Source organism: Panthera tigris, chromosome B3 (genome assembly GCF_018350195.1).
Source record: "Panthera tigris isolate Pti1 chromosome B3, P.tigris_Pti1_mat1.1, whole genome shotgun sequence".
Taxonomy (NCBI): domain Eukaryota; kingdom Metazoa; phylum Chordata; class Mammalia; order Carnivora; family Felidae; genus Panthera; species Panthera tigris.
This window is the reverse complement of record NC_056665.1, coordinates 140321599-140344966: the sequence shown is the minus strand read 5'-3', so window position 1 is coordinate 140344966 and position 23368 is coordinate 140321599. Positions and strand designations below refer to the sequence as shown.

The following is a 23368-nucleotide window of genomic DNA, read 5'->3' as shown; positions in this document are numbered from 1 at the left end:
ATCAGCACAGGAACCCTCTCCAGGAAGTTATTGGACATCTCCTGATCTTAATGTCCTCATCTATAAAATGGGCATAAAGTGCTTCAAAAGTAAAAATGGGATGCTATGCTCTGAAGCGTCTTGATGCATGGTAGGTATCTGAACTGGGTTGGACAGGCTCCCCACCAATTCATGTCCTTCCCAGTAGCTCAGAATGTGGCCTTGTGTGATGATAGGGTCATTGCAGATGTGTCATACTTGTGTGGGATGGGCCCTTGATCTAGTATAACTGATGTTCCCATAAGAAAAGACATAGATGTGGAGACAAAGACCATACAAAGACAGAAGCAGAGATTGGAGTGAGGAGACAGCAAGCCAAGGGGGTCTGCTACCACCAGGAGCTGGGAGATCCATGGGCGATTCTATCCACAGTCTCAGAGGGAGCACAGCCATGCTGATACCTTGATTTCAGACTCCTGGCCACCAAAAATGCGAGAGAATAAGCATTTCATACAAAGATCTCACTTTGGAATCTACCACAGAGGACCGGTATCTCCTACTTGCCTACACTTGGTATCTGGAGATACACGGGGATTGGAGAGTACAGGGGATGATGAAGTCAGGCCGCCGGGTTTCCAATGACCTGGGTGAGGAAAGGTTACTTCCCTTTCTATTCTCCTACCTCTGGTCCCCATTTAGTTTTCTGGCAGAAAAACCTCAGTCTACTTTACGCACATTCCCATAATATGCAAGTTTGGGACACTGGTTCGTTTTGCACAGAGAAAACTTCTGCAAATCCTACATATATATACATACATATATATATATGTGTATATATATATATACATGTGTGTATATATATATATATATATATATGTATGTATATATACACCTATTTGGTTCCCTGTCTCCAAACATAGACTCTTTGAAGTTCACAGAGATGTTCTAGGTGCCACACTTTTCCCGGGTGGTAATTCGCCATCAAATATCTGAGTGGGCAAATGTAATTTATGCAGGCATCTATCATGCTTATAAAGGCCAATGCCATTTCTTCAGGCCCCTGTGAACACTTAGGGCTGACAGTGCTTAAATAAACTGGTTTATTTACTGCAGTAGTTACCTGTTTAAGACTAGCTGTTACGTTAAGTAACACAGAGTGCCCCGACTAATAAATTTACAGCATGCCTGTTTGTTTTACTGAAGAATTTATTGCAGTAGTAATAACTGTCAGAGGGCGAGCCTGGAGAAAGGGTTGGGGCTAACACGGGAGGATCTGTCACATGACCGCCTTCCTGATAGCCACTCTGCAGCTCTCGTCAGCAGCTCGAGGGAAGGGAAACTCGGGACCCAGCTTCTGGGGGAAAGCCGTCTCTTCTGTTCAACCCAGATGGGTGTGAACCACAGGCTTTGTGTGCTGTGGGCGTGACTTACAGGAGCCCCTTGGACCTGGCTTCCATGAATTTGAGGGGGACTTCATGCCAGCCAGAAGAGGGGAATGTCCAGTTTTCCAACCTTGGCTAACTGGAGGGTGGCCAGTGGGAAAACTATACGAAATGTGCAGAATCTTATACTTCCTGTCCTTGATTCAATCTGGCTTTCTGTTTTTGGGGTCCAGCTGGGGTCCTGGGACTGAAGACAGGCTGAGGCTGGGGGAGGGGGCAGTGCTGTGTTGTGGTTCGGAGCACAGGCTTTGGGTCAGGCAGATAAGTGCTCATCTTGGGACAGTCCTGTAGAAATTGTGCGAGAGTAGGCAGGAGGTACTTAAATTCTCTAAGTCACACATTCCTCCTCTGAAAAACTGGGATAATCATCTACTTTACCCAGTCTTTGTGAGGACTGGAGAAGGTGCTGTTCTAACTGCCCAGTACCCAAGATGTGCCAAATAAATACTGGCTGCCACTGGTGTTTTAATGGACTATTCGTAGTTCTCAGATCTGGACAAGAGAGAAGATGTGTAGTCTGGCCCTTCCGTCCTACCTTTGGGGAAAGTGCTCACAGGACAGGCCAATGACTTCTCCACGGTCCTGTTGCACATTCATGGCAAAGACTCAGCAAGCCAGGAGATCCCCTCAGTCCTAATCTTAACTGAGCCATTCAGTCATTTTGCAAACGATTAGCGGGTGCCTTCTGTGGGCTCACAAGAGGTGGAGGAAGAGACTTTGACTTGTCTCTCTGCCCTGCCAGATGGAGCCTCAGGTAGCTCTGGATCCTGAGTGTCAACAATAGGACTGGCATGGAGCGGAGAAGCAGGAGAGGTTTGTTACATGAAGAAATGACAGCCCCTGCCTCACGGGGTGAACAGCACTATGATAAAAGCAAGCAAAGGATTTTGAGAGTTGAGAGGAGGCTCCACTCCACCTCTGGGGTGGGAAGGCTTTCTAAGGCAGGATATACCCTCTCTTTGTCTTGAGGGTCATGAGCAGCTAGCCGGACAGACAACAGGGTGGGCATTGCAACCAGATGGAACCGTATAAGCAAAGGGCCCTTGACGTTAAAAAAATAGTTGCCTAGTACATGAGGTACAAGTGTAGACTGGACATGATCAGTTGTGTGTTGGATGGGGGTATGTCTCAGAGAGTCCTCCTTGGCTGCTCATTCTGCACACCCTTTGTTGAGATCCTACAGTGCACTCTGAGTGAGGCAGGGAGGCGGTCATCCTCCATATCTTGCAAGAAATTGAGGTTTTGAGGCTGAAATTGTCCTAATGGCAGCATTCATTCATCCCTTTGTTTATTCCACACAGAACCAACCATATAATTCATGGGGGCCAATGCACATGAAAATATAAGAACTTTCCCCCCAAACTGAGAATCGTGAATACTTTAATACATTATACTAATGACAACAGAGCATTAATTCAAGGGCGGAGCACTTCTGAACTTGAGGACCTGTGCAACTGTATGGGTCACATGCTTATGGAGTCAGTCCTTCTTCTGCAGGTTTTTACTTGCATGTGTTGGATCCTGGGTGTCCATCATGAGACCTGGCACAGAGGTCCAGGAGTGGCTGTATGCTGTGCTGCTGCATATATTGTTGCACGCAGGGAGTGGTTCTAGGCACTGGGGACTCAGCAGTGAATAAGCCAGAGGTGGTTCTTTGTCTCCTGAAGCCTCGTGGTGGGAAGTATAGTAAGCCAGTGAGGAATGCATGCATGGGTGGTTCCAGATAATGATAAGTGGTCAAAGGTTTCTGGGTGGGATGGAACAGGTAACAAGGGAGGCATTCCTGAGATGGTGGGGTGACATCTGGAGGAGATGCTCTGAAGACTGGGAAGGAGCTTCCCAAGGCAAAGGGAGAGCAAAGGCGCTAGGCTGGGAGGAAGTGTGGGCACAATGGTGGCATGGCTGCTGGTGACGGTGAGGTGGTTGTGGCCAGATGTCACGGGGCTCTGTGGGACATGGAGAGGACTTCAGGTTGTCCCTAAGTGCAGGGGGAGGCACCAGATGGTACTGCGCGGGTGACCTGATGGAAGCAGAGAGGTCTCTGTTCCAAGATGGTTCTTCACCCAACTCTGCCCCCGTGGTCTGGAGCTCCAAGGCTCCAGGTAGCGGTGTGGCTGGGGGAACGATAGTGTGGGAGGGTGGTTTTGGACCGACAAACACACGGAGCGCATTAGGTGGCCACTTACGGTATTCTTGTGTAACTTGGCCCAAGACTGTGAAGAAATGGGGATGTGGCCAGTGGCTCCACTCACTTCGCTCAGTGGCTCTCGTCTGATGCTAAATTTTGTTATAAGGGTAAGTAATTTTTCTTTTACCTAAAAATCCTGGTAATTATGAAGAAATGCAAGAAATTGAGAGAAGTGAAACATTTTTTAAAAAATCCCTAATATTTATTTATTTATTTATTCAGTTTATTTATTTATTTTGAGAGAGATGGGGGGCGGGGAGAGAAAGCGAACGTGAGCAGGGGAGGGGCAGAGAGAGAGAATCCCCAGCAAGGTGCACCTTGCTAGTGTGGAGCACAATGAGGGACTCAAACTCACAAACTGTGAGATCCTGATATGAGCTGAGGTGGGATGCTTAACCGACTGAGCCACCCAGGCGCCCCAGAATATCTCAATTTTAAAGAGTATCCCCTGATGAAACAGCATGTCCATACTTCTTCCTGTCATTACTATTTCCTCCAGCCCTGGTTTATGCTGCTTTGTTATTACTTTTACATTTGCGTTTTATCTTTGTTGCATCCTTTTTACAGCTTGTGTGGGTTTTTGAAAAATTATGTGTTCTTTAATAATATTTTTTTTACAGCTGTTTGATCTTGTTGCTACATTGGAATGTGTTCAACTTCCACTAGTCCTAACACAGCTACTCTGGTTCTGAGTCCATTATTTTTATCTCTAGCGTTGTTGACTGAGTTTATGGTGCCATATGTTTTTAAAGAATGACCTGGCTGCCGTGGTCCCTCCCTTATTCCAGCCTTAGTGGTATGGATTAGTTTCATGGCTGACTATTGCTGTGACTTTGTATGCAATTTTGTGTGTGTGTGTGGGGGGGTCCCTCAGAAATGTGTTTATGATGATCAATTCTCTTCTTCCTTGAATACTGAGGTCAGTTCTGAATAACTTGCTTTTCTTGTTTAGATAGCTTCATGACTTTTTTTCTTTACCCTTGAGGGTCAGTCATTTCACTTAGATTCAGTTAAACGTTTTATTATTTTTTTTCTTGAGGTATAATGTATTACTGGCTCTGTAGATTTTAGTCTGTATCTAATAAAATTGTCTTTTAAGATGTCATTGAATAGCTTTTGGGGTTTTTTTCCCCCCGAAGGACCAGTTCTACACATACTGGCTCTTACTTAGCTCTTTTATATGCATTAACCTGTGCATCATCATTTTTGTTGCTTTTCTCTTTTTCATTTTATTTTGTGTGATTTCCTCAAAATTATTCCTAATTTTTCTACATCACTTGTATTTATCTGTTTTCATGCTTCTAAAATGGCTTTCATCTATCATATTATCTTTTTTCATTCCTTTCTTTTCTAGATTAACAGTGTGTGCGTGTGTGTGTGTGTGTGTGTGTGTGTGTGTGTGATAATCTCTTTGAACTACTGTACAGCTTCCTTTAACTTATTTATGTAGAGAGAAAGGCCCTCCAAACTATATAGAGCTATTTTTCCCATCGACATAGGTTACTCCTCTTGTAAAACACACACATATCTTTTGTTTCTTCTCTCTTCTTTTGGTAATGTTAACATTTTTTAATGGCTAAACTTTTTCAGGCAACCTGCAGACAAATGTTATAAAGAAGACAGGCCAAGAGCGAGCTGACCGATGGAAGTTTCAGCTCTAGGTAAATAGAATCTTTGGCTCGAGTCAGAAGATCTATTATTTCTTTCATTCCAGAGGATGTCTTGCTTCAGTTTTCAACATCGGAGATGCTACTGTGGCTAACAGCAAGGCCACAGATTCTCTGAGTTACATTCTTGAATTTGCTGCTTCCTCTTCCTTTTGGAAACCCCCTTGACCTCTTCCTGTATTCATCAGTTATCAATGACATGATCATTCCTGGGGCTTATTCTTTAGGCAACCCATGTTCTTGAACGGGGTCTCTAAAAGGGCATTGTTCACCTCTCCTGCATTTTATATACAGCCCTAGATCCTAATCAAATAAGCATTGACAGCACTGCTCAAAAGGTTGACATTTTAGGGACAATATCCTCTGCTTAAGATCAAAGGTGGAGTGCATCTTTGTTCAGCAGTCTCCACCTCCTAGGTTTAGATCATATGGTATTTTGGTGTGTCCCATAGTTTATGGTTTGAGATGGTGGTAGTTCCCTTCTATCATTTGCAGATGGTATATTTTCTCTCTTATTCTAAGTCCTTTTTTTTAAAGATTGCCATTTTTAGTAAGGTTCGGGAGTTGAGTAAAGTAAAAACGCATTTTCTTTACCCTCTTCGTGTAAACAAATCTCGTGACCTTCAGACTAAAAGGGATGGAAATCCAGGGTCTTCATATCTCTAAATTTTAATTGGTGAAACAGAAGACAATTTAGCTTAAGAATTTGGTCTGAAAGCCAATGGATTAGAGGGCAAATATTTACTTTGTGGTCCAAGTTTTACCAAAAGGAACTTGAGCATAACAGTGATAATATTGACTATTGCTGATTGAATGCTGACTCTGGTCCAGGCACTTGGCCAGCTGCTTTGATTATTTCAGTTCTAATCCAAATATCAACCCTGTGAAGTGAGGCTTTGTTAACCCCATTTCACTGGAGAGGAAAGAGGAAATTGAGAATCAGAAAGACCGGGTCACTGGCTGATAAAACCCTGAGCTTACATTCAAAATCAAGTGAGTTAACACCATGCTCCCCCATTCTTTTCTCTATATGTTAGGTCTAAAAGTAAAATTTGAAGGGGCTCCTGGTGGCTCAGTTGGCTAAGCATCTGACTCTTGATTTCAGCTCAGGTCGTGATCTCACGGTTCATGAGTTCAAGCCCTGCATCAGGCTTTGTGCTGATAGCACAAATCCTGCTTAGGATTCTCTCTCTCTCTTTCTCTCTCTCTCTCTCTCTCTCTCTCTCTCTCCCTCTCTGCCCCCCCTCCAATAAAGGAAATTTTAAAAAATAAAATAAAATGTGAAGATAGTACAAATTACAGCAAACCCTGGTAATACTTTTTTTTTTTTCTTGATTTCCCTTTTATTTTGCTTAATTTTCTGTGGCTATGTTAATGACCCTTCATGGCTCCTTTGACAGCAGGGCCCCCCTGGCTACTCTTCTTCTGGCTCACCCATTATTAGCATCTGTTCATAAAATGGCTTCTAGTGAGGATTCTTAAGAGGTACTTGGAGGAGAAAGGGGCTCCTCCTTGTACATTTACAGCTGTTGTTAACTGGCTCAAGAATTTGGCCTATTCCCAGTTGGTATGCTCTGCACCAGGCTGAATAGAACTAACTTCATAAACTTTCTAACCTGATATTTAAACTCATTCAGGCACTGCAAATAAAACAATGAGGGGGACTATACTGAACATCTCAAGTTGTCATAATCTTGCAATTTGCTTATTTTTCTCATGGCACACCCCTAACTCCTTGCTTCCCCTTGCTATGGCCAGGGTTAGCCTAGGGGATAACTCATCACTTGTTAGGAGGAGCAAATTAACTGCCTCCATGCCAGGAGGACCCATGCATTAATCTCCATCCTTTGTGGGTTCACAGGTCTCTGCCCACAGTGGTCTATGCCCCACCCCTGGTCATGGTGTGTGCATGTTGTTGCCATACAGTCCTTTAATCTTGTATATTTGTTTAAAAATGAAAGTGTTTTAAGATACTTTAAAGTTGCTTTTTGTAAAATAAGACCAGAAGTGACTATTTCCGTAAGATCATCAGAGCTATCCCTATCAGTGACTGGTAGCCTCTGTCATGGGAACTAGTTATGGAGAAAATCTTCTGCTTAAATTCAACGATGGCAAGTTGCATTGGGTCATCCTCAAAAACGTGGTTTCCTCATTGTCCCACTGGAAACACCTACTCCACCACACTGAAATTGTATTTTCAACACGTCCTCCCCTGGTACTCTGTGGGTACCTCTGTCACTGCATTCACTACATCATATTGAAATGGGCTATGTGTGGTTCTGTCTTCCTAAGGTATGTCTAGAGTTTTTGTCTTCTCTAAAAAGCTTCTCCTTGGAATCCTCAATATCCAGCTCAGAGGATGGCAAAAAAAAAAAACAAACAAAAAACTTAATTGTCTAGAACATGTTTCCTATAGGGCATCATGAAAAGCTAATGTTTATAGAACATGCTTTGAAAAATGGCGCCATCATTTAAGAGTAGTGGAAAAGGGAACCTATCTTGCTGGTGACTTCTGGACCATGACTGAGGTTGCTGTGCACAGGGCCTGCTCATAGACTTCAAGAGTTCCTCCCCAAAAGCAGAAGCCCAAAGATCTCTGTGGGAAACCATGTTTATGACCAGCAAAGATGCTTCTTTGTTCAAATTCCAAATGGTTAAGAAGCCAAGTAACCTCTTTCACGACTGTTAAACACTTGAGCCAACACAACATATTCAGTGTGGGACTGACCTGAGGCAGTGAGACTCTATTACAACAGTCAGAGGTCATGATGCGTTTATACCCACATTGCGACACAGACCCTCAGCACGCATCCGATCTTTCCAAATATGTTTCTTCTCTTCTGATTTGATAGAAACGCTAACCAAAGATACGATAATAAAATCCACACCATAGACAATCATAGCACATAACACTTATGGATGCCACTTATGTCTTTGTTTTAAAGAATATAAAAAAAGCATTATAATGAGAGTTTCATAAAATTCCAAATTTTCAGTGGACAGAATGTTCTAACTTCATATCTTCTAAATGCTATTTTTGGCTAAGCATTGTCTTCACAGAGGCTTCATGTGTTTTGTAGCCACTGAAAATTTTAGCCAGAGAAACAATAAGATCTCACTGGAAACTCTCCTGGATAGCTATGTGGAAGGTTGATTGAAAGCTAAGAGAAAGTCTCCATAATGGGGATAGAAACCAGACCCCTTGCTCTCAAAAAATTTTTATTCTAGTCCCAGGAACCATTGTTCTGAGACTCTCTTAGCCATCCTGGGCATCGTATCTTCTGGTTTCACCACTGCTGCACACTGGGGCTGGATAAGAGAAGGAGATTATAGATTTCAGGGGCTGGAGATTATAGTTTTCAAGGAGATTTAGTTTTTAGGCAGCGAAAAAGCAGACAATCTAACCTCTTCACTTTACATTTGGGGAGGTCCAGGAAGAAAATGGCCTATCCAAAGTTCCTGGGTCAGTGTGAACATGGCAAATAGCACCTGCTCCTTTATAGTTGGGGCTCCAAGTCCAACCAAGAGACCCATCCTGTCTTGACCTGAGTGGGAGACATTGAAAGACCCTGACACTGTTTGACTCCGAATTAACTCCCCTGACTTAGTTTGGGTCACTGTGTTTCTGCTTTGTTCTGGCACCTACACTCATTTTTGGCTTTGACAACTGAATGTTCCCTAGTTCAAGGGAGCCCTTCTTACAGAGCTGACCAGTAGTCAGTTCTTCTAGGGCTGAGTTCTATCCAACACTATTATTTGGGATCATTCCATTATCAGGGAGGGAAACCCAGCTGAACCTGGCTTAAACCAAACAAAAAGAGATTAGTGTCATCCCATAACTGGAAAGTCCAAAGGTGCTTCTTGTTTCAGGCATGGTTGCATCTAGGAGCTGCATGATGTCACTCAGGCTTGGTATCTTTTCATTTCTCCTCCACGTTGACTTTATTTACTTTTTTTAAGTGATATCTCTCCTTCTGGTGGCCCCAGAAAACCCTGAGTTTAGAAATCTGCCCACAAAGAAAGTGCCCTTTCCTTAATAATTCCAAGTCTTTCTCTGTTGAGCAAGAGTTGGGATCACACGCATCCCCTGGTGTCTGGGAATGGGGTTACATCAACCTTATTTGAACATACACGCTGATAGTGAAAAAAAAAATGAAATTTCTCAAGAGGAAACAGGGATGCTTGTTGTCAGAAAAAAGGGTAATCTAGTTTGGGTGGGCAACACTAGCAGAATCTGTCCTCCTGTTTGGCAACCTGTCCCTGACTATCCTTGACCTGATGGCCAGCTCTGAAGCCTGCTAATGGACTTCTTCAAGGTCCCATGGCTTAGTCTGGCCCTACTCCCATTATTTCCCCATAGACTCTACCCTGGGCCAGTGAATGCGGACATGTCCGGCTGGCATCAGATCCCAACTAGTGCTCCAGAGCAAGTTAATGGCTCTTGTGGGACTTAAATTCAGCTCTCCTGGCTCTTCTGCCTGTTGCTCTGTTCTAAAGAGTTGACTGCATTAGGAAATCAAACAAAGAAATTAACACAAAGAAGCCTTGAGTGTGAAAATGTCAGCCAGCCCACAGTCAGAAGAAAAGACTCAAAAAGTAGAGTCAAGGTTGCTGTTGGGTGTTTTTGTTGTTGACGGGCACCAAAGTACTGCCATCCGGGGAGCAAGTTCTCTGACATGCGGAGGAAGCATTGACTTCATTAACTCGTGTGGGAGTGCGGGCGGGGGGAGATGTCCCTGGGAACTTTTGGCAGCCTTGAGGGAAAAGGATGGTGATGGTGTGTTTCATATTGAACTTGGCATAAATGAGAGTGATGGGGGTGTTCAGAGATCAGATGGCACTTCTAGTTTGTCTGCGAGAACCTAATTACTGACCTGACACCCGTTGCTTCAAATAGGCCACGGAAGCAGCTAACTGGTGTATGGGAGCATCTGGTAACGCAATTACCCTGTCAGCTCTTTATCCACTTGTAGCCCTGTCATTAGACACTTTCTTTTCCTTGATATTCTTAAAATGTAGAGTTACCAACCAGAGCAATTTAAAATGATATATAGTTATTTTTGACTCCTCTCCTGTCGAGGGAGAACTTCATAAATGATGTCACAATAAACGGAATGTGGGAGAAACCTCCGACATAAAATTTGTAAGGGCAGAGACCGTGGGAGGAAGAGAAAGATCATCGCTGGGGCTCCCAAGCGCTAATGAATTAACAGGGAAACGGTGTTAATGAGTTCCGAGGAGGGGTTGTTGTCAGAGGTTTCGAGGTAATAGTAAAGAGTTATGGAACCAGGAGGCAGAACCAGAAGCATTTAAAGTGGCCCCCGCGGCTCTAGAAATAGAGAGTAGAAAAATCCAGGGGATAGGTCCCCGAACTAGGTAAAAAAAGTCAGGGCAACAAAGAAGATGACGAAGAAAGAGCAGGCATCAGGGTGTCCTGGACAGATACGAGTTGCTGAAGGCGCAGTGCCTGCTGGCAGACTCACCTCCCTTACACTCCTGGGAACAGGGGGGAAGCGAATGAAAACGAGGGGAGCAGAGTCCTTCAAAACCACTCCCAAATTAGTAGGGACAGCCTGAAGGGTGGAGAGGGGGGTGACAGAAGACTCTGTGGATGTGAAGTTAGCCACATTGAGTTTGGGGACACCGGACTGCAGCTGTTTTGAGTTGCGCACGGGCAGATTTCATTCTTCCCACACTTGACTGAGGAATGATTTAAAATTCAGAGAGTTTTAATTATTTATTTGCCCAAGGCTCACACAGTTCCCAGGTGGTACAACGGATTCCACCCAAGGTTTTTGGAATTTGCCATGAAAATGCAGATGCGGTCCCTGGCTCAGAGCTCTCAGCGTAACTGGGGAGGCAGATATACATATACCGCAAAAACAATGTAATGTGGAAGGAGTTAGAGCGGAATCATTGCCCCCAGTCTTTTCTCCAGCCCTGTATCCCACCAGGCTGTTCTTTCCTGTACCAGATGTTTGTGGGCATCACCAAAATCAAGGACGTGAAACGATCTTTTAAACTCCAGAGGTCTCTGGAAAACTGATAAAACCCTCTATGCAGTCCTTGAACAGCCGTTGGAGTTCAAAATTGCTGCCCAATTTATTTAGGTGAGATCTTACTGTCAACAGGGAACGCTGGTTGTCCAAGCCCCACAACATTCGATGTGTCTCCCGATCACCAAGGCTTTCTCCAGCACATCTCTTGTTTCTTTCCTTAAAAACCTGCTCGGCAACCACAGCATGCCAGAGTCCATGCTGGGAGTGTGACGTTGGAGACCCAAGCCAGAAGTAGTCTCAAGGAGCTTTCAGCCCAGAAGGGAGGCTAATACTTGGCAATGACCTCTCTTATGGACCTTGGTCATTATGGATAATTGTCCTGTCTCAGTGCCTATTTCACTTGGTCACCTTCCTTAACATCCAGATGAATGTCTCTCTTTAAATTTCTGTCTTGTCTTTGAAAACTTCCCCAGTTGCACAAAGACCAGAAAACCAGCCTCACCCTTGAGTCCTTGGTGGATGCTGTGTAAACCTCCATGGAAGTGCTCTCCCATTTTACTGTCTTTGTCTCGTTGTCTGCTTGTTGCGCAGAGTGGCTTATCTACACCAAGAGAACAGGTAAGTTTGATTTAGCACTGAAAACAAAGCACCAACATGATGGCCAGCATAAGTGAGAACTCAAGAGACATTTGCTGACCGTATGAATTAATACCCCCAGTGTTTGAGTGAGTGTGTTCTTCTCCAAATTTCCTGTTCATAAGTGACCTAAACGAAAACTAGCTTCTCTAAATAAAGGACTGTATTCATTTCATGGATCCCCAGAATCTCAGGGCTGATCACATTTCTTTTTTTCTTATGGCTTCTACGAAGCTCAGAACCTATTTGTAGCAAAATATAGAATTGGCTTACGTTTCCAATGACTCACCAGAGCAATAGCTTTTTTCCCCTTCTTACTATAGGATCACTCTGATTTCTTCCTCTGTTTATGTTATTCTGTAGCCTTGTCAGTTCTTTTCTTAAATAAAGGGAGTTACAGACTTCTTTTTAAGTGATCTGGTTATTATAATTCTCTGGGTGGCCACACTCCTTAAATGACTTGGTCATTGACCATAGATTCATTGCTCTCTCTTAAGTAATAATCTTCCCTCTCTCATTCTCCTGAGGGTCTCTTAGACAAAATACGGTATTGCACACAAGCACATTCAGATGAAAAATCCTATCATTGGTGATAACTTCAGATGATAGAATCTTAATAAACTTTCTGTGTTTGATTGGCTGGGATAACGAGAGATACATATCACGTGTGATAGCTGCGCGACAGAAGATAAGCTGGTCATCATTTTCAGATAAAAATGCCCATCCATCCACAGATTGCAATCGGGGGCTGCCATTGGAGTCCTTGGTCTATTCCAGTTAATTAAATGCTAAATGAAATTCAGAGTCCTGGCTCCTCGAGATGTACCAACCTGTTGCCATGTGCTGCAAAGACACAGGATACGGTCGGCAAGGCTTGCAGGGGAGCTAGTAGCTGCTCACGAAATACACGCTCTCTTGGCAGTTCCCTTCTTTCGAGAACCAATCTGCAGTGCTAACTGGCTGGCAGCTGACAGCTGTGGGTCGCACGTGCTGGGAAATGGGATATGGACATCTTTGGAGGACGATTATTCTGCCTGCCACACCCAATATGCAATTTATTGAGATAAAAGGAGAGACGGATGGGTAAGAAATTATCAAAAAACATAATAAGTGATGTTTTTCCTCAGGGCTGAAATAATATGTAAGAAATTGCATTGAACGTGCTTTCTTGGTAGGGAGCAGAATGAGTGAAAAGCGACTTTTTTGTAGACATGCCAATGTGACGTTTGAAACACTGAGGGTGAAACACGTATCCTAAGTGTTTTGAGAGAAAGGGAGTGGGGGAGGGGAAGAACAGAGAGAGGAAGACAGAAAGGAAGAGGGAAAGGGATGGGGGAGAGCTGGGGAGAGAGGAAGAAAAGAGCCACCTGCGATGAGTGAGCACAACGGGCAGAGAGGGGCTGAGAGATGCGGATATTGTCGCTCGGGTCTCTAGTGCCCCTGTGACCCGGTGTAAAACACAAGCCAGGCTTCCTAGTTTGTTAAGTGAACAGCTTGCTTGTTAAGTGAACTGTTGGCTGCTCCTAACTCGGCTACCCCGGGATTCATCTGAGGCACCATCAAGTGTGCAAAAAATAAGTTAGCCAAACTCAGTTACTGAGACTCAGTACCAGCTAATCGACAAGGTGCTCTGGGAGTTTTTCAGCTTCTCCTACTCAAAACGTCAGCTTGGATCTGTCACCTGGGAGGCAGTCTTGTGCCACCTCCCCTCTGAGAGTTTACTGATACCAGTGCCCACTGGGGAAGCGTTAAGGTGCTAGGCGATTCCTTAAAGAGCCATGTTTCTTGGCACTATTTAGACAAAGACTGTAGCAAAGGGAAAGACGAAGGGTGCCGTAGCTTAAAGTCTGTGAACGTCACGTTGTTCAACAACACAGACTCACTGCACTGGCAGACATGTTTAGCCTGGGGGAATTTCTGAGCTAACCAGTCCTTTGGTTTTTGTTTTCTGGCTGGCTTGGCCACATTCTTCTTGGCTTTTTCCACTGGGCAAATATTTATGGGCACCCTCGTGTGCGGATGAACTCAGTGGGTTGCCACGGTGGGTGACTGAGTGTGTCCTCTTCCTGGAGGCAGGCAGAATATGCTTCACCTCTGGGTGTCCACACCCGTTGGTTCCCTTCCTGAAAACCCTTCTCTCCCGATCCGTTTCTGGTCATCCACAACCCAGTCCTGAGCTCTCCTTTCCCCAGAAAGCTCTTCCTGCTGCCTGTTTCCTAGTCCAGCCGGGCCCAATGGCTCCTCTGGGCTCTTGGACTTCACCTCTGACAATGGAATCCCTAGACACAGTCCTCTCAGAAAGCATCCGGAAAAGAGTCTCTGAAGAACCAGCCGGCTTCTGTGCTGATCACAAAAGCTAAGGATCGCTCATGTTTTCCTCTTTGCCTTGGCTGCCAGGAGGTTTTGGCCCAGAAATTGTCTGAACTCATGTTACAGATACCGGCACTCCCCCTTTCTACTGCTCCTATTTTCAATTTCGTTTTATTTTCTGAACGCGTCATCCCTGTATTCGTTTTAAACTGCCTTCGATCCTCTCTAGCAATATATAGGGCACAGGTAAATATGTATCCATAAATACACAGGAGAGAAAATTGGAACAAGGGCCACAGTCACAGGCTTCCCCAGGGATGAAACTCTGGATAATAATAGGAATGATGATCCATCACTCAGAGTATATGAGGCTGTGTGGATTACAAAGAAGTTGTGCAGTGCATCAGTCCCGTGATCTCAAACCTCAGAGAAACATCTGGTGCTCCCCTCATGCCGCAGCCTTGATTTTTTCTGGGTAAGACCAGGAGTTAAGCAACACCCTCATCATAGTGCACACTCATCCTGGTCTATCGGGGCCCTGATTGTCTCTCTGTGTGGATGTCCTCTAGCCTGGACCTACTTCTGTGCTCCTCTGGGTAGAAATTGCAGTGGTAGAGATCCTGAGTTCAGATTTACCTTCCTTTTTTTTTTTCTTCTTGAATAACTGATCTTTGAGAAAACGGGCTTCAGTCCTTTTAAGGCACTATTTTGGGGGAAAAAGTCCATTAAGGCAGGAATGTTTGTTTCCTCCCATTTCATAGATGAGTAATTAGAGGCACAGAGAGTTAACGATGCACCCCGAGCCACAAGACAAACAACTGGGAACCACAGTTGAGCCAATCCGTGTCTGTCGCTGTAAATTGAAGTCTCTTTTCAGTGCGCTGTGTGTTTGTTGACCGAGCCAGGCACCTGCAGCTTCCTGATCCTTCTCACTGCTGCTGGGCAAGATCCCCGTGGGCTTCCACCCCTGGAGGGTTTGAAGTGCTTCTCAGAACCCAGGATCCAAGGTCAACTCCTTTGGATGCCAGCATTTTTTTTCCAGAACGTGGTGCTGGGAAGAACCTGATCTGTGATCATTCTATCTCAGGACAGAGGGAAAGTGGAGACCTGAACACAATTAAGCCATGAGTGTATGATGGCTGAGGTCACGCTGCAAGGGCATCATTCCTGTGATGATCTGCGAAGAGAGATGCCACTGTGGACGCCTTGCTAGTGACTCATCATTCTTCAAATCGGCATTCGGGTCTTTCTATTGTCCACCCTCTTACCTTTGCAGTGGCATTTCCCACAAATATTGATGATCATCTAATAGTCTGGTCAAACTGGCTAATGATCACATTTGTATCTTCCCATCCCCCTTTATATTTTTATAGCCTTGCACTTTGCACATGTTTGGAGCTCAGGAAGAGAGTACTGATCATGCTGAATATAAATGAACTGTCAGATAGCTGAACATATATAATTGTGGGTTTTTCTGATGTTTGGGACTGCTCACATCTCCACTTCCACCCACAGCAAAGGAAATCAAGAGTTGCCTACGTTAGACAGAAATATATCCAAGATTTTAGAACATAAGATTCGAGTGACACAGAAAGTACCTCAAGGACAAGAGAACTTCTGCTCACAAAGAGATTACTCTTTATGACATGCTCTGAACCTATTTGTCATAGTCTAATTATAGACGACTCAAAGAGTAGGGCTTGCTTATCTCTCCCTGGGAGACTCTTGGATGAGTAACTTTCAACTCAAGAAATCTGGAATTTGCACCAAAATGTTTGCCCTTTAGAGTGACCTGGGTTTTCTCCTTTATCACTTAATGTGCACATATTATGGACCCAGTAGGTGCAGAACTTCGCCAAGGCAAATGGAAATAGAGAACCAGAAAAGGTGCTCGTCTCGGACAGCCTCGGTGTGTTTGGTGTTACGGACATAAACTACTCATCTTTAAAAGACACATTGTGTGAGTCACCAGAAAGAGCCTGGGCTCTTTGGATGGGAGGAGGGGAGGAGACCTGTGTAGATGGGTTTTGGGGCTCCTTGCAATTGGAGCATGGGCAGTGGCAAGGAAGTCATGCCGGGGGCTGTCACTGGAAAGTACAGCATGCGTGAGTGACAGCCTGAGGCGGGACAGGGGCAGTGAGAGAAGGGGAGGAAGCACAGCTTCTCACACATGATGGCTGTAGAATCTACAGGACTTGGTGACAAACTGTATGAAAGGTGGTAGAAAAGGATTCATTCCTGGGGTGCCCGGGTGGCTCAGTCATTTAAGCGACCGACTTCAGCTCAGGTCATGATCTCACGGTTCGTGAGTTCGAGCTCCGCGTCGGGCTCTGTGCTGACAGTTCAGAGCCTGGAGCCTGCTTCGGATTCTGTGTCTCCTTCTCTCTCTGTTCCTACCCTGCTCTCTCTCTCTCTCTCAAAACTAAATAAAGATTTAAAAAAATTAAAAAAAGGGATTCCATACTAATAAAAACATGGTAATACAGGAGCATGCTGTAACCAAGCCCCATTCAAAAATGAGGAAACCGAGCCTTGGGGTGGTTAAGGCACTTGTCTTAAATAAGTTGCAGAGCCAGGGGCACCAGGGTGGCTCAATCAGTTAGGTCTCCGATTTCGGCTCAAGTCATGATCTCATGGTTCGTGAGTTGGAGCCCCTCATTGGGTTCTGCGCTGAGAGTGAAAAGCTTGCTTGGGATTCTCTCTCTCTTCCTCTTGCTCTCTGCCCTCTCCTTCCCACTCTCGCTCATTCTCTCTCTCTTTCAAAATAAATAAATAAACTTAAAAAAAGTTAAATAAGTTAAAGAGCCAGAATTTTCATCCTCATACTCTGACATGAGGGTCCATACGCTTTTTACTGCCTTGTCGTAAAAATAAGCACTCATTGAAAAGTGCACCAAGCAAAACAATATGCTTTGAGAATGACTTGACCAGAAGATCCTTCCCTTGTCCAAAGGATTCATTTCAGGGTTTCTATGGCAAACCACCTTAGTGAACGCATGATAACATTTGTTAAATTGATCCTGTGCCATGTGCACATGCACAGACACGCACACACACACGTACATCCAAAAATGGACATGCACAAAGGCTATAGGTGGAAGAAATCTGTGACCTCAAAGGAGGCACCTTCCCGTTCAATGCCATTGTTATGTTGGGTGTGACAGCAACTGCCCCAAATCAGTGCCCAACCCCCCTGCCCAACAGGGGTGTGTGAGAAACACCCCAGAGATGCTCCCAGTTTGCTTTTAACTTCCTTACTGTCCTGACAGAACATTTAGCAGGATCTTGACCTATTGGTTCATTGACCAATTTCAGACCTGCCACGGCCTCTTAGATCATTTATTGGACATCTCTACATGCCAGGTATTTAACCAAGCCCTTCATATGCATTGGTCTCACTTGACTGTCAGACAAACCATGTGTAGGCATTGTAAGCCCTATTTCGTAGGAACAAATTGGTCTAGCCACTGGTCCAAGGATAGTGGCTAATGAAGGGCGTAGGCTAATGTGACCCATTCCAATCCTTATTCTGCAGCCGTTGAGTGACACTGTCTTACTGGGCCTGAGCCCCATCTGCCTCTCTCAGATCTCCCCTGTCTCAGTCTACTCTCAGCCGCCCCACATAACCCGCCACATCTTATCCATCCCTGGCTTGACAGCTTCCCCAGTTTCAACCCATGAAACTTGTACCCAGAGCCACCCAACTTAGGTCCCCTTGGAATGGGAACAGGTGAGATACCAGTGGATAATCATACCCCTTTACTTTCATATGCGAATGGTCAGGGGCTATTTTGTCTTCCTAAATCCCTGATTTCCCAAGGTTCATGGGATTTCAAATGAATTGCTTTTGATCTCCCTCAAAGAAAGATTTTTATGCAGGAAAAGGAAGTGGGATTAGCAAAGGTGATTTGCTACTGTTATGTTGAATTAAAAAATATAACACAGAAAGAAAGCCCCAACTTTTTACTCACATATTTATATATATATAAAGAAATTTGGCTGATTACAACTTTTTAGATCTGCTGCTTCTCTAGTTCCATTTAGGAAAAAAAACCCCATGGCTTTATATTCCCACCCACTGATTTCCAACTAAAACAGAACTTTGTTGCCTGCTGACCCTGCTGGCTTTTTAAATGAGAAACTTATTCTTCTTAAACTGCTGGAAAATTATATTTAAAAATCAGCATAATTCCATTGCCTATTCTTTCTGGATTCCTTGAATAATGCAGGGTTGGTTCCTGGAACAACTCTACATAATCTGATGTACAAATTTGGTTACTGACATACATGGTAACTGGTGATAGGCATTGTTGCTAAGCTACAGAATCCATTTGTACGTTTTAATTAATATAATCTGAGTTAAGACTTTTTTCTTCCCTAATTACAATTTCTGGAGGTAAGACTTTGGCAGACTTAAAGAGATACTATGATAGCATTACATATATAATATTATATATGTTCTGTATATATTCCAAATTCTTAATCCACAGAATCGTAAGTTCTAAAAATAAGAAATTGTTGTTTTAATCCAGTGATCTTTGGAATTGTTTGCTACCAACAGTGAGTAACTGGAAAGGTGAGTGTTTAGCCAGGGTCTGCTACTCACCACACCCCACTCCCCCATCCCCATTAACCCAGCTGTAAATAAACTATGGCAGATCGCTTCCAGAAGAGTATCTATATTCTAACATATTATTCATATTTATATATCTGTAAAAGATGGTTTTACTTCTAGAGAAGCTATGAAATTCTCCATCTCAGTACCTCTTCATTTACCTGAAAGGAATTACATAAGCAATCTATTCTAAATTTGTCTCTTGGTTTAAGATCTCATGGCCTGGATTAGAGCAGATATAATACTTGGGGGCATTACAGCGAGTGAGGAGGCAGCTGAACCAATCTTGTGACCCAGATTGGAAACCAGGAAGTCCAAGCCAGTCAGTGGGTAAGTCATCAGATCTGGGAAGGGCTGAGACATCCGTGGAAGGGGAGTCATGAGACTGGGATCCTAGAAGGCAGGGAGTTGCTCTGGGCAGTGAAGTGCAGCAGGGATTAGGGCAAGAGGTTCTGGATGGAGCCCAATAACTTTTCATGGGTTTATGAAAACCATTCTGCATGTGATGACAGCCATGTAGTATAAAGCTACATCTGCTGGCTGCTGAAGAGATGAATTAATCAACTGAGTTGCTTGAATGAAAATAAAAGATGGCACCAATTATAACTTCCAGTATTTTAACACTGCTACAGCTGGTGTTGGGCTAAGCCTTACCTGTGTTAGCTCCCCTTACTCTCATGACATTCCCATAATAGAGTTGATGCTTTCATTTTTCTCTTCTTACAGACAAAGAAACTGAGGCTCATAAAACTAAAAGGTTACTTCTCCAAGGTTGCACAGGATTGTAGTGAGAGAGCTTGTGTTTGAATCCAGAGTGTTTGGACTCCATAGTCCACAGTCTTTCACACGAGGCTGTACTGCATTCCAGGTGAGACTGAAGACAATATAGAGGGCCGACCTCATGAAGAAATGTTCCCTTCTTTACAATGGTATGGATTTCTCCTCTGCAATCTGGCTCATAAAGAATCAGCAAGGGTCTCTTTAAAATGCAAAGGCATCCAGGAACATGGTAAGGATACGATGGAGAGCCAGTCCTACAGCATGTAGAGGACTCCGAGAAGAATACTCTTCCTCCACTCCTGGTAAAGTCTTATGTTTTGCTATGTATTTATTTACTGCACAAAAATCCAAGGGGAAGTAACTGTGCATCCAGAAATACAGAGACTATGACCCCTGTCCAGGGGAGCTCAAAGGCTAATGGAAGGAAGACCTGGAAACAAGGAAGTGGAAACATTTTCTTAAAGTGCGAAATGTATTACATCCACGGAACAAAGGGGGCAATGGCAAAATACGCTTGGGGTGATGGAGAAAAGCATCACAGAGAGAAAAGGACCTTTAAGGAGTGCAGGTGGGTTGGAAGCAGGCAAGGGGGTGTTTCACTGGGAAGGGCCAACATACTTAAGGTATGAAGGGAGGCAGCAACACGGCTTATTGGGGAAACCCTGTGCAAGAACGTGGTACCAAGAACCCTGTGCAAGAAATTAGCACCACCCCAATAATACAAGAATTTCATTGGTCCCAGTGGGCATGGAGGTCAAAAAGGAAGGCTTTTACCTCTTCCCAAGCACTCCATTGGCAGTGGCTCTAGTGTCCCTGAGAGTCTTCAGTGGTGGGAGGGGCAGCTGTATGTGAGAGTGGGACAGTGAGGAATGGCTTGATGAAATGAGAGTAGCATTTGCTCTGAACAATTCTATCTTCATTGTTATCTCATCAAAAACAAACAATTGCACAGTCAGCTCTGGAAAGCCAGGTAATAATATGCAATTCTTTGACTGTCCTCTGTAACCTTTTCCATTTTCTCACATGTCCTTAAAAAGACAGATAGAGCTACAGATGATTATCAGGTAAGGAGAGAAAAAGATAAGCAAACACAAAGTAATAATATAGTTCTCTGAAATCATTGGCTGTTCCCCTGCCGAGGATGTGCACTCAAATAAGCCATTATTTAACGTCTTCTTCTGCTTCTTAATAAAAATCTCATGAAGGCAGGGTGTTTTCTCATTTCCACCCCTGGCTACCTCTGTGAATAGGCTCTGGAAAGTGGAATGTTTCTTTGGCTTCCCTCCCTGCTGTTCTAGCTATTTCTTCCACCCTAAGGTCTTCCAAACTTCCCATTGCACGGGACGTGCAGGAGCCCAGCGCTCAACGGCTCCAATTCTCTCCTGTATTCTTTTCAAATCACACTGATTTCTTCATTGTCCCCTGGATCACAACATACATTTCTATCTCTGCACATTCGTTCGGGTAATGTGTACAGCTCTCAACAGGCTCTTCCTTTCTCACTTTGTTGGTTCCATTTTCTGGGTGGAGGTCAGGGAGTGCAGGCAGGGGATAGGCAGTGCAAGGAGAGGTGGGCAGGGAGGTCCGAAGCTGGGCAGGTCTGGGTGAACTTGAACAAGACCTGGAATGCAGCCCAGGAACGTGGTAGACCCTCACTGAGTGTTTGTGCATGGATGATCACAATTATTGATGGACTGCTAAGCTCAGGCTCAAGCTATACAGCAGACCTTAAGATTGGAAGAGAATGGTGATGGGCATCTGGCCTCTCTTCCGTGAGCAATGAAGGCAAACCTTATACCCTTCAAGTTTTAAGAGGAAACTCTGTGAAACTACGATTTAGCTGTCTCTCTAGAACTTTGGTCCTTCTGACTTCTGACCTCTAGAGGCACTAAAGTAGGTGGTGGGCTGCTGCTGTCCTCCCTCAGACGATCGAGTCCTGCGTTCTGGAACTTCCACAGAAATTCAGAGAAGGGATGGGCGTGATTCCCTTCACCCGGGACTCCTTTCTTCTTTACTCACATGGCCAAGACCTGCCCATTCTTCTAGCTTTGGTATGCCCAGCAGCCAAACTCTTGTGCCCTCGGTCGGTCAGATTGCAGGACGAAACACAGAACAGCCTGTCGAATTTGAATTCCAGATGAATAACAAATACCCTTTTAGTGTAAGTATATCCCAAATACTGTATGGGACATTCTTATACTAGGAAAGTATGTTGTTCATCAGAAATTCACATTTCAGTGAGACCCTGGACACCCTCGTCGGGTTTCCTCCACTCTGACACTGGTGCACTCCGAGACCAACACTCCCTCCTGGTCCTGAGTTTATCCTGTGCTCCCTCCTTCTTTCTTCTCCTCCCCTGCTTCTCAGAAGCAAACCTGAGGGCTCCCACCACCCTGGTCCCAGACACAGCGATCCCTTCCTTTAGGTGGTTGCGGTTGCATTCCAACCAATATCCTCATTTCCATCCCTGCCTGCTTATGTCTGTCTTTGTTCAGAGAGGCTTCTCTAAAGCGTGAGTCTAATGAGGTCCTAACTCTGCCCAGAACCCCCAGAATGAATTTCAAAGTCCTTCCAATACCCATTATCGCCTCTCTCTCACTTTGCGCTATCGTATCTGCAACCTTCCAATCTGCTGTACGCTCCTCTTCTTACTCTTTCCATCCCTTCCCCTGCATTCCCAGCACACATCGTACCTACCCCCCATACTCACCCTTCCACAAGGCTGTTGGCTCCCCAGGCGTTCTGTTCTGGAAGCTCTTCCCTCCATGTCCCTATGAATGTCCTCCTGGCTCCCTCCCTCACTACATTCCCATCACGCTGCCAGAGAGCTCCTGCTTTCCCTCTGTTGAAAATCCTGGTTTTGACTACTACCCTCTGTCGCCATAGCCTGCTTTATTTACTTCATATCACTTATGATATGTGACATATTGTATATTCATATATTGTTTGTTTATGGACAGTGTTCCCCGTGACCATTTCCACAAAGGCAGGAATTTGAGCTGTTTGGAGCCCCCGAGTATGCCACTGCCTGACACGGTGCCCGGCAGAGAGTAAATACTTAATAAGTATTGGTAGAATGAACAAGTGAAGGAATGCACAAGTGTCTGCCTCTTTTCCATAACTGGCATTTCCAAATGCCCAGTTCCTAGTGCAAAACCAGAGACATAGTAAGAACCTTCTAGATCCCCAGTGCCTCACACAGGGCAGGCACATAGTAGGACCCACATATACGTTCTTTGTATCAACTCTTGAAATTGTCTCTGGCGTTTGCCAACGAAGCAGAAGGTCTTGATTAACATGCTTCTGGAAATCCATCAGAATGTTATGGGATTTGAAAACAGCTACTGGGGAAAAAAAAAACTGAAGGAAGTAAAATCAGTCTTGGAAAACTTTGCTTTGAGTGTTGCAAACATCTTTAATAGATCCTGACTTCAAGCTTTCTCTGCGGGGTTTTGAAGGTTCAGAACTATCTAGTCAAATATATCTGTTGAGGATAAATCCATATGAACAAAGAACACAATAAACATCCCCAATTAGGAGACCAGGCAGATAAAGGACACTGGCTTTCGTGTGTGGTGCAGCAGGAGGGAGGCTTTTCCCTCAATGAGCAAATGAGATTTGCTTTCTAGGAATGCTTCCTTATAGACACAAGCCACCCCAGTCTACCATTAGGATGTAAGGACATACCTCGCAAATGGACGGGTACTATATATGAAGGGTTTGACTGTCTTCCCCCCACCAGAAAAATTATG

At 44.5% G+C, this 23368-nt stretch overlaps 1 long non-coding RNA gene across 1 annotated transcript; it reads right to left on the bottom strand.

The window, feature by feature from the left end:
• Positions 1-8284: 8284 nt before the first annotated feature.
• Positions 8285-20761, bottom strand: LOC122239312. Its single transcript, XR_006218281.1, has 3 exons — positions 20391-20761; positions 19491-20046; positions 8285-8585 (listed from the first exon to the last, which is right to left on the bottom strand). It is a non-coding gene; the product is annotated as an uncharacterized LOC122239312 (long non-coding RNA).
• Positions 20762-23368: the final 2607 nt, after the last annotated feature.